At 36.3% G+C, this 12,083-nt stretch overlaps 1 long non-coding RNA gene across 8 annotated transcripts in view; it reads left to right on the top strand.

Annotated features, from left to right (window-relative positions):
* Positions 1-317: 317 nt before the first annotated feature.
* The window catches only part of LOC109548741 (uncharacterized), a 410,920-nt gene continuing 399,154 nt past the window's right edge, over positions 318-12,083 (top strand). For 2 of the 8 annotated variants that reach the window (XR_012331917.1, XR_012331916.1), the window contains exon 1: positions 323-10,582. This is a non-coding gene — a long non-coding RNA (uncharacterized lncRNA). Of the gene's footprint in view, positions 10,583-10,939; positions 10,999-12,083 lie in introns of all 8 variants that reach the window. The other 6 variants (XR_012331919.1, XR_012331915.1, XR_012331918.1 and 3 more) reach the window with 5 other exon arrangements.

Here is a 12,083-nt window from a genome sequence, read left to right as displayed (position 1 = left end):
TGTAGTGTTCAGTGTATAGGTCCTTTACATCTTTTTCAAATCTATCCCTAAATATTTCATCTTTATGATGTTATTATAGGTAACTTCAAAAATTTTAATTTAAGGTAGTTTCTATCATGTAAAAGTAAAATTGATTTTTGGATATTGACCTTTTATCTTTGCTAAACTCACTTACTAGTTCTAGTAGCTATTTCATATATTTCATCAAATTTTCTACATAGACAATTATTTCATCTGTGAATTAAGACAGTTTTACTTTTTACTTTCCAGTCTGAATGCTGTATATTTCTTTTTCATGCTGTATTGCAGTCAAGTGCCAAAACCTCCAGTGTGATGATGAATGGAAGTGATGAGAGGTGACATCCTTATTTTATTCTTTATCTTACTAGAAAAATGTCAGTTTTACCATACATGTGCTATTAGCCAAAGGATTTGTCATAGGTGATCTTTATCAGGTTGAGAAAGTTCCCTCCTGTTTCTTGTTTGCTGAGAGTTTATTTATTTATTTTTAAATCAGGAATGCATGTTGGATTTTGTCAAATGCTTTTTCTGCACTTATTTAGATGATCAAGAGTTTTTAATCTCAATATGTTGAAGTATTTTGATTGCTGTTTGAGAAAAATTACATTTTTCCTTACATTCCTGAGATAAATCCCTTTTGGTTGTGATGTATTATAATTTTTATATATTTTTAGACTCAATCTTCTAAAATTTTGTTTAGAATTTTTGCATCTGTGAAAATGAGAAATATTGTTCTATAGTTTTATTGTGATATATTTGTTTAGTTTTGGTGTCAGGGTAATGCCGGCTTCATAGAATGAATTGGTAAATAGTTCTCCTATTCAATTTTCTGGAAATGTTTGTGTAGAATTGATATTTTTTATTTCTTAAATATTTGTTAGAACTCACCGTTGAAGCCATCTGGCCTGGAGTTTTCTTTGTGGGAAAGTTTTTGACTACAAATTCAATTTCATTAAAACAGAGCTGTTTAGATTATCTATCTTCTTGGGTGAGCTTTTGCAGTATCTTTCCAGGAATTCGTCCATGCCATTTAAGATGTTAAATTTATTGGCATAAAGTTGTTCATAATATTCCCCTGTTATACTTTTACTTACATGAACATGTTCTAGTTGACCTCTCCCATTCCTGAGAGTGGTAATTTGTGGCTTCTGTTAACTTTTTTTGCTAATCAGTCTGGCTAGAAGTTTATTAGTTTTATTGATCTCAACAAATCAGCTATTTGTTTCACTGATTTTCTCTACTGTTTTTTAATATTAAGTTTTAAATGTGAAAAATAACCATAACTGAGAAAGGTAATTTGATCAAGATGTTGTGAAGGGATCTGCTACTCAGTGGGAAAGCAAGATTTGACATTTGAGAGCAGTAATTGGAAAAATAAAATCATTTCATAGTAAGACTCCTAAACTGGTTACATATGTTTAGTATAATTACATATTAATACTATCATTCAAATATAATTTGATTGTTAACATGCATTATGTATTTTGAATGTCAAATAATGTAGTGCAGTATTTCCCAAGAAGGGGGCCACTGGACATTACTTCCCTGAATATTAATGTTTGCTAGTGAAAAAAATATTTAGTCTTCAAATGGTAGGAAACAATGGTTAAACTGAGTTGGATAAATTTCTGTAGTTTTTCTCATACTTTTAAATATTACGTTGTGTATCTTTAATCTCCATGAGAGGGATATAGAGCACAGTATTTCCCAAATATATTTGACCTGGGATCCTTTTTTTTTTTTTCTTTAATGGATCATCTAGAAGGACAAGAATTTAACAAAACATCTTTTGGTGAATGTTAATAGGTTGAATGAGCTTTAAAGTGAAACAAACCTAGGTTTAAATCCTTACCCTGGAGGATTCCCTGGTGGTACAGTGGTTAAGAATCTGCCTGCCAATGCAGGGGACACAGATTCGAGCCCTGGTCCAAGAAGATCCCACATGCCACAGAGCAACTAAGCCTGTGTGCCACAACTACTGAAGTCCGTGCGCCTAGAGCCCGTGCTCCGCAACAAGAGAAGGCACCGCAATGAGAAGCCCACGGACCGCAACAAAGAGTAACCCTGCTCGCCACGACTAGAGAAAGCCCGTGCACAGCAACAAAGACCCAACGTAGCCAAAAATAAATAAATTAACAACAACAAAAAAATCCTTACCCTGGAAGCAATTTGATCTTGGTCAAGTAACTTAAAGCCCGTGAGCCTCTGTTCATCTTCAAAAGAGGATATTAAGAGTTCCCTTTTGGGGTGTTGGGATGATTAGAAATAATGACTATAAAGCACCTGGTAAAATGCCTGACACATAGTAGATGCTAAATTATTGGTATCAATATTAATGCTAATAACTTAATCTCCAATAATACAGGATGCTAAAAGAGAAAAGGTGCTTTACTTCCATTACTAGAGCTGACATAAGAGCATTTTGTACAATTTGGAATAATGATTTTTGTATTAAAAAATTATAACACACCTATCTTTATTCCTGAAATTACATCCAATGAAAAACATAATGTTAGGGCAAAATTGAATTGAATTCAGGAAGAATACCATGAATTTCAGCGTTTCTGCCCATCACTGATTTCTTACGTGATTATGAACAATTTAAACTCTCTTAAGCTTTGGTTTCCTCATTTATAAACTGTAGCATTTGTACTGGAATTTTCATAATGGTTTACTTTTCAATACTGATAGATATTTATCCTTGAAAGATGTACTACCTTAAATTTAATCTCTATTTATAGGGTGTTTTGTTGTTATCTCTAACCCTTATTCTAGAAAAAGAAACATCAGCTTAACTTGATTTAGATTTTCAATCTCAAATCCTTACCCTCTGAGCAATGCTTTACCCACTTTTACCCTTAACCTTTAGCCTTTATAATTCTAATGCAGTTACTGTAAAAACAACACTTTTGGTTGTCTGCCCATGGTTCACTTTTTCCCTTCTTCCTAATAAAACCTGAACTTATTCAGGTATACAGTGCTCCCATATGCAGCCATGTGCCCCCAAGAGAAGGTGGGTGACCCTGTCCCAGCTACAGTAGTATATGTAACTAGTTTGCCTAAAGGTAAGCTGATTATCCTTGCTAGTCATGGGTCCAAGAATGGAAATGTGACCCAATCCTAGCCAATGAACTGTGAAATGAAATCAGCCAGTACATTTTCTGGAAAACGACCTCAATCCTAAGAGATATCCACATCAAAGGATGGTATATTTCTTTTTATTGTCTGAATTAGGCATTTGGTCCTGCTTCAGCCATCTATCTAATTAGCCTGTGAATCAGCTCAAAGCAGGGAGGGGAAAAAGGAGAGATTGTAAGAACCTGTGTTTAGATGACATTGTTAGAGTACTTAAGTAACTTGCCCTGAAACCTGAACTTTCTATGAGTTTCTATTATGTGAGATAATAAGTTTTCTTTGTGTTTAAAATTCCTTAGGGTTTCTGTTACTTGTGGCCAAAAGCATACTTTCAAATATTTAGACTCATAACCTGATAATTTCTAATTTTATTTTTAATACTTCTTGTTTGCATTCTTTTTTTTAAGGAATCTAGTTTATTTCTTTTTAAAATTTATTTGCTTATTTATTTTATTTTATTTTTGGCTGCATCGGGTTTTAATTGCAGTGTGGACTTCTCTCTAGTTGCAGTGCGTGGGCTCCAGAGTGCATGGGCTCTGCAGTTTGCTGTACACAGCCTCTCTAGTTGAGGCGTGTGGGTTCAGTAGTTGTGGCAGGCGGGCTCAGTTGCCCCTTGGCATGTGGGATCTTAGTTCCCCACCAGGGATAGAAATGCACCCCCTGCATTGGAAGGTGGATTCTGAACCACTGGACCACCAGGGAAGTCTCCCTGTTTGCTTTCTTATGCTAGTAAAACTCATAAGAGCTGAGCATTTCAAATGCAAGTTGCAAATTTGAAAAGGGAATATCCATGGTAAACAATTGTTGGGGTTAACAATCATGGAGTGTTATCTTGTTTCCTCCAGGTAGTAGATGTGCTTTGTGATGCTGCAACAAAGTAATATTTATGATGACAGGCAGAGAAGCTAGGAAGGACAATCTGTTTAATTATTTCCTTATCAAAGAACCCTAGTATTTTACTTTAGAGATTTTTTAATTTGGTAAAATTTTATTAAAACCCCAGTTTTGACATTAGTTTTAATATATTTTTTCTTCTAAAAAATAAAACTTTTTTTAGTGAAGACTATTGGAGAAGTAACTTTAAGTTTTTGGCCAGAATGAATGTTTCCATAAACCTCTTCTTACCTCCAAGAAAAAAAGGCCTTTGGTATTTGAAAATACTCTTCATTGCTATATAGAATCAGCAAACAGCTCCTGTAAAATGAGTAAGTTTTAGAATCCAGGACTTAGGTCTGATGTTGATTAGCTATGAGGAAAGAAGTGAATCAAATAGGCAATTATAATGAAAAGGAATTTTACAGCCACATTATATTTCACAGGAACAATAGTCTAAAATTTGATTTTAACCGTATTGAACATATATTGGATTAGTATTTAAATGTATTGGTATAAGACAAATTTTCCATGAATCCTGTTATGGAAGAGGTTGCCTCTGAGGTAGCTATAGCCTTGAAACAGTGACTTGACTTATGAGGGTTCCAACGGCACATTCCTCAAGGGTTTATGGTTTATGCCACTAACTGACTGCATGTGGAGCTGGACTCTTTAGGTACTTAAATGATTCTCACTTAATGCCTTTTTATGAATTATTGTTTACTTGGTATAAACTATAAATTGTACTTTGCCAGTCACTGGCAAAAACTCACCCACTCTTTGGGAAAGGCTCCCTTTATCACAAAATATCTTTCACTGTCAGGTGGTGTTGAGTGACTGTTACGCCAAGAATGAACAGGATGCCTTGGTAATAATTCTGGATTTGCCTGTTGTAGTTCACTCCGAGAGTGTAAGCTAATCCACCAAGAAACACGCTTTGATTTTCATCCTCATCATTAGGATGGATGAGTCATGTAAGAGGTCTGAGGTACTTTATGATTAAATCCAGGAAGGTTTGGAAGCATCGTAATTCCATGTTTCCCATGATAGACATAGCCAGATTTCTTAAGAATTTTTGGAGTTTCTAAAGAGGTGGGTAGCTGACCAAATGTTTCAATGCTTATTCTGTTGGAATTTCAGGATTTAGTTAGCTGATTTTTTTTTTCCTTTTCCTTTTTCTCTTTCTACACTTAGAGGAAAAGAAACATTCCTCAGGGTCTGGGTTTAATATTTGGTTGGGGGTCTAGATTTACTCTATGACTGCTCTTGACAGAGGGTAGCTCCTAAGTTGAGGTCCCTTGTTTTCACCTAGGAACCTAGACTGAGACCTAGAATTTGGGATAACACCTACTTTTGGAGTACACTGTTGGTCTTCTTCCTTTTGGAGTAGTTTGAGTTTTTTTATTTCAAAATCTCAGTTGAGATATAATTTTCTTCTTGGTCTTTGGACCAATCGCTTTGCAATGCCAAGAACATTTGCCTATGTCTAATTGACTTGTTTTGAGGGGTTGTGCCAGAGACCAGGGTCTGCCTCAGCGGTAGAGTTGTTTCACTCAAGATCATTCCCTTCCTGGAAACACTTGCATCCAATGACCGGTAGAGGTGAGTCCATAAAAGTTTTTTCCACTTTAGTTTGATGAAGGATGGTGCTAATCAGCAAGAGTTGCTCCACGTGGTCCCCCAACCCCTCACCCCTCCACCCAGATTGACTGAAGCTTTGTTAGACCGTGTTGTGTCAAGGTTCAGCTTTTCACTCTGCCCAATCTTAATTCTGCCCCCTTTGTCTCATAGGTGTAGATCCCTAATAAACCTCCGCGGCACAAAATGGGGCTTAAAAGGTGTGAAGAGGTTTGGTTGAGGAGCGTCTTGTTGGTTTGTATTAAGGAATTTGGGCTTCATCTGAGGGTGATTGGAATCTATTGAAGGGTTTTAATCAGAAGTATTATGTGATTAAATTTGCATTTTAAAAAGTCACTTTATCTGCAGAAAGGAGTAGATAAGAGTGGAAATATTCTTAATGCCCTGGAGGTACGGTCAGTGGAACTGTGTGCAGGGAGGCCAGCTACGATGCTGCTGCAGAAATTTAAGCGAGAGATGAGTTGGTTAGGACTAATAATGTGACAATGGCCGTAGACTTGTTATTTATTTATTTGTTTTATTGGTTGAAGGGGTGCCAATGAAGGAGAGTCAAGGAAGACTCCTGGTCTCTGACTTGAGCAATGAGAATTCTTCCTGTAAAGAACATACAATTGAATGGCTGTCTATATAGCCAGTAGGGCAATTTCTAGACAGAAAGCCTTTATTTCTAAGATGAATAACAGTATAATAACAGTATAATAACAGATATGTTATACTGTGTTTTGGTGTCAGAGTTTTTGTTCTTCGGTGCTGCCGTTACTGACTTAGCCCTATTGAGTGGTAAGTTACATGACAAGATTTACAGTAAGGAAGTCTTGCCTCAAAATGACTGTGGCTGAAGATCTGCTTCCTTTCCCAGTCCTGTTTTGCTTCCATATCACACTGTCTTGGCTCTGGGCATCAAAGTGTTACAATAAAAAGATCACTTGTATTGAGAACTATCCCCAACTAGCCTTATATGATTCTAAAGAGATTGTTTCTTTTTAATCTTCATAAAGACAGTATATCTGAATTATAATTCTACATCTGACCCATTGGTCTCAAATCAAACTTTGATGGAGTTGAGGTCAAATTTACCGTAGTAAATTATATTACCTTCTCTGAGTATTGACCGATGATGAACAGACTATCTCCTTAACTGAATGTCAAGAATTTTTGTTTTATAATCTCTATCTTGGAATGCCTTCATCATATTTGTTTCAATTCTTTTTAAATTTATTTCAGAGGCTGAGGAAATTAGATGGAAAAAGAAGTACTAGAGGTGGCAGCCAATGGTATATGTAGAAAAGTACTTTTATAGTCTCCCTGAATACTAACTTTGTTGGTACCAGGCTGGAATGAGAAGAGAGGGATGGATGTCTTTGATTTCAGTGTTGGATTTCCAAAAGAGAAAAGCTGATGATTTCTTTAGATGTTAAAAGCCAGGAGTCATTATCATCCAGAGTCTCAAGGAAAGACCAAGTGATCCATTAAAAAAACAAAATGTTCCATACAGTAGCAATAAACACCTAATATTTTAGGTATGTGTGGCATGAAACAGTCCATGTAAGTGATTTTTCCAGATAGCATATCTGTGTTAAAGTGCTAAAACTTTATTTTTTTTCAAGGAATCTTTTTAAAATGTGTTACACATTTCCTTAGTTTTTTTCAAAGAAAAGGTATTTGGTATTATTTAAACATTTTCTCACTGTCTCAGTTCTATTGTTATAAATAATAGCTAATGAGCCATAATGTGACACACTAATATTACCAATGATTATCTCATTTGGGTTGTTTTATACTGAAGAGCTTCAGGTTACTATGCTTTTCTATTTTTTTACCTCTATTACTTTTAGTTTTTCTTACTTTTTTGAATTATATAAACATAACAATGAACAGAGTTTCTTGTGAGTGAGAAACAGACTTAAATTATAGATTTGTTACATATCTTTGGCTATTTATTTGTTCATTGTGTATTCTTTCATTCATTCATTTTTTCTATTTCCTTTTTTTTTTTACTTGCTGATTCTTACAACATTACTGGTATAGGTTATGAGATAAGAGAGCCAAAATACTCTATTGATAAGATCACACTTCGTCCTAGTTGAGCTTAAAAAAAAAAAACAAAAGAAAGCCCCCAAACCACCCCCCCACCAAATTACAAATGTCCTAGCATCAGATTTTGTCTTAATTTATATTATGAAACTACAAATAGGGTTAACATTGTTTCAGGCATGAATTTTAACATAATATAAGGGTTACTTGAGCCTGTGCCACTTGTGCACATGAACAAAATCCCTAAGCAGTTAACTGGCCTTTTTTTAAAAAAAAAAACTGGCCTTCTTAACCCCAGGTGTTCTCTATCAAGTTCAATTCTTGAGGAGCAGGGAAGGAAGCTGTTGGGGAAGGGCACTGTCATAGCAGTCAGTGATTCATGATGTATATTTGCCAGGGGAGACAGTGTATCTTGAGTAGAGCATGGGCTGGAGCTCAGAGGAGTTGGAAGATAGCAGAAATGACCATCACAAATGGCACCTGGGGCTCAGATCATCTTCAGTCATTGCAGGGAGAAGTTTTTGTAGTTGATTTTTTCCTTCCTTTTTTGGGGGAGGGGAATGGGAGGATCAGGAGATACCTTTTTCTGTAATCTTTTGTTTTCTCTTGTGTATTTTTTTCAAAAGAATTTAGTAAAACAAACCAACCAAAACCGGGTGGTTCAAGATCTCATGGCCAAAAGCTTTGAAAAAGAATTCCCTAGTGATTGTAAAGCTGTTGCAGCTGAGAGCAATAAGGTCTGAGCTTACTGCTCTTGAAAGCCTAACAGACTTGGGCTTAAGTAATGCTTCTGCTCTTCCAAACCAACTGACCTTCAAGAAATACTTAACCACTTCAAATTACAGTATCCTCACCTGTGAAATGGAGGTAATAATATCTACCTCATAGAGTTGAGAGGATTCAATAAGATCATATACCTGGGGAAAGCATTGGAAGAATTGTAGCATTTATAAGTAATGTACTAATAATATTCAACTTTCTTGTCTTGGTTTGTAAGTTCAAGTTCCTTTGTAACTAATAGATCAATAGTCTTTACAGACTGCTTTTGCCAAAAGAATTTTAGTTTTATCTGGGTTTCATTACCTTCCATTTTATCCTCCTTTTAGGAAGATGAAAACGTGTTTTGGAATATTCTCTGTGGTTTTAAAGCAGGAAATTGGGAGAGGGAAAGAAGATATTCAAGTTCCTTATCTTTGCTATAGCAAGTCTTGGATTTGCAATAAATATTTTGCATGGGAAAAAATGATTCTTGGACAGTTTTACAATGCCAAAACAAGTCCTCTGGATTCCACATTTGTTTAGTTTCTTAAAAATTGTACTCTCATTTGTTATAATAATTCACATGTGCATATTTGGTATGTATGATGTATAAATATTTTTCTTTACTATCTTTTAGTATAGTACCAATAGAAGTCAAGCCCATCACCTCAAGGAATCTAAATCTAAGATGTTATTTAACTCATGTACATTCGAGGGACTATGGTAGGTGCTGGGCATACTTCCATGCAAAGATTTTAGTACATTGTTCAGCACAGTGGACCTTTACCAAGGTCAGACATTTGAAAATGAAAGAAGAAACAACTTCAGTGTCTCATCAGTAGAGAAATGGTTAAATAAATGATAGTAAATCCATACAATGGAATGCTGTGCAGCTGTTAGAAAGAATGAGGAAAAGCCGTATGCACTGAGTTGGAAACATCTCTAAGATGTATTAAATAAAAAAAGCAAGTCTGAGAACTATGTACATGACATGACTCCATTTAGGTTAAAAGATATCCACATATACATATGTAATATGTATATGTCAAATATATACATTTTATTTATAGATTTATACCTATCCCATAGACAGAAACTAGAATACCCATCACCTGTGACCTTGGGGAAGGGAGCAGTTAAGTCAAGGAGGAATTTATTGTTTTGCTCTAACAATTGTGCATCATTTGGATCACTTAGAATGTAGTATTCTTGTTTACTTCCATGCATTTTTAAAATGATGAATGGACAACACAATTGGAGTAAGATCAAGAAAACTTATATAAATCTTTTTAAAATTATTTCTAATTATGATAAAATTTAAATGACATAAAATTCACCATCATAACCATTTTTAAGTGTACAGTGCAGTGGCTTCAATTACATTCACATTGTTGTGCTACCAATCAACAACATCCATCTTCAGAACTCTTCACCTTGAAAAACTGAAACTCTGTACTCATTTAGCAATTCCCCATTCGCCTCTTCCCCTAGCCCCTGGCAGCGACCGTCCTACTTTCTGCTCCTATGATTCTTTTTTTTAAAAAATACAACAGAAAGTTTAAATCTTAGTTTTCTTTCATTAGGGTAACACCATTTCCCAAGGAAATTATACAATTTAACACATTATTTCACAGCCAAATGCACTACATCTGCCTGCTTGTGCTTTGGGTTCGTTTTGTAACAGCTGAACCGACTTCCACGCCTCTTCACTGGGTGAACCGTCCTTGCGGCGCCTCTTGATGACGTGCCTGGTTTTAAATGCCTGCGCCGGCTGTGCGCGCAGCAGCAGGAGGTTGGAGAGAAGCGACGCCTGGCTGTGCTGGGATTTGTACCCAGTGCGGGGGGGCGGGGACCGCAGCACAAAGGGGCTCCCGGCAGGAGTGTGGAGCGTGTGTGAGGTTTCCTCGTGCAACAACTCTGACTTAGCGGAGGTTTCATGTGCAGAAACTACCATATTCCTTATAAAGACAGTTGCCATGTTGTGGCTGAATCCGCACAGACGGAGGCTGCCTGGCCGACAGCGTTCGGAACCTGAACCCGCCTGCGCCCTGGGGAAGATGCCGTACCTCTGAGTGTCCGCAAGCTGCTGTTGCTGTAAATTTGACTGCCTCAAGTACTTCATGTAAGTAGAATCGTATAATATTTGCATTTCTGTGCCTGGTTTATTCCACTCAGTGTGTCCTCAGCTGCTAGGTCATGTCCTCAGGGTTCATCCATGTTGAATTTCCTTCCTTTTCAAGGCTGAATGATATTCCTGTGTGTGTATCACATTTTGTTTATGCATTCGGTAAATCTTTTAAAAGTGATGTTTCAGTTGGCTATAATACATAATAAAAATGTGGATAAGGATGACATTATGTTTAAAGAAAACTGAAAATCAGAAAAGAATTTAAGAAGAACTTATAAAGTTACTGTTGTCACATAGCTGGTAGAATAATCTCTCTGAGAGTTGCCCCTCCCCCCTTTTTCTTGGTCTTAGGGAATATGAATCAAGAAAGAATTGGAAAATTAAATACTTGCTCCTATAGATTGGAAAATGTAAGTAAGTAAAAATCCAAGTAAGACCAAATAGGGCATAATTTCACTATTTGAGTCTTACCTCAAACATTTTGTTACATGTAAATTCGTTAGTGCCATTCTATTTAAACTCCTGAAGGAACCAATTAAATGGACTTTAAGGATATTTTAAAAGAAGAGTAATTAGGAACACAGGGCTTTAAACTTTTTTGCCTAATTTATTCTGTATCTGGAGGCATAACTAAAACTTTACTATATAAAAGAATGGAGGAAATTGGAAAAGGGATTGCAGGATGTTAACAAAACATCATCCCTGTACATGTAATATTTATATTGCCAAATGCCAGTAGGAATTCCTTTTGCATTTTATTTTTGCCTAATTACTTATGTCAGGAATTTCTGAAATGATTAGGAGCCAAAAAGGAAAGAAGAAACTTTCTTAGTGTTCTTCTCTTTGTTAAATAGTTGCGGAGTAGGTGTCTCTTATCCACAAGTGTCCAAAGGATATGCTCCAGGTGTTCCTCAAAAATAATTTAAATCTTTTTTCTTTTTGTGTTAATATGAAACACACATAATAACTTACTTTCACCAATCAGGTTATTATGTAATTTCAGACAAGAAATGTGATAGCTTTAACAAGGTCATTGTCAGAGTTCAGGAAGACTAGAGACCCATGTCTTTTTTCTCTGTGGCATATGCCACCTCCTTTTCCTTTGCCCCATTTCCCTTCTTATTCTGTTCTGTCTGTTTTTCTCAGTTTAGTATCTATATATATATGTATGTTTTTTTTTTTTTTTTTGCGGTACGCGGACCTCTCACTGTTGTGACCTCTCCCGTTGCGGAGCACAGGCTCCGGACGCGCAGGCTCAGCGGCCATGGCTCACAGGCCCAGCCACTCCACGGCATGTGGGATCTTTCCGGACCGGGGCACGAAGCCGCGTCCCCTGCATCGGCAGGGGGACTCTCAACCACTGCGCCACTAGGGAAGCCCAGTAGTTATACATTTTTAGGCTGTGATTTTCACTGGCAGTAATAGAGTAATCTTTCACTTGTTTTGGCTTAAGTTCATTCTGCATTTCAGACTCACTTATTGTTGTATCATTAAT

This window comes from Tursiops truncatus, chromosome 5 (assembly GCF_011762595.2).
Source record: "Tursiops truncatus isolate mTurTru1 chromosome 5, mTurTru1.mat.Y, whole genome shotgun sequence".
NCBI lineage: Eukaryota > Metazoa > Chordata > Mammalia > Artiodactyla > Delphinidae > Tursiops > Tursiops truncatus.
Note: the sequence above shows the minus strand (reverse complement) of the source record. Positions and strands in the feature narration are given on the sequence as shown.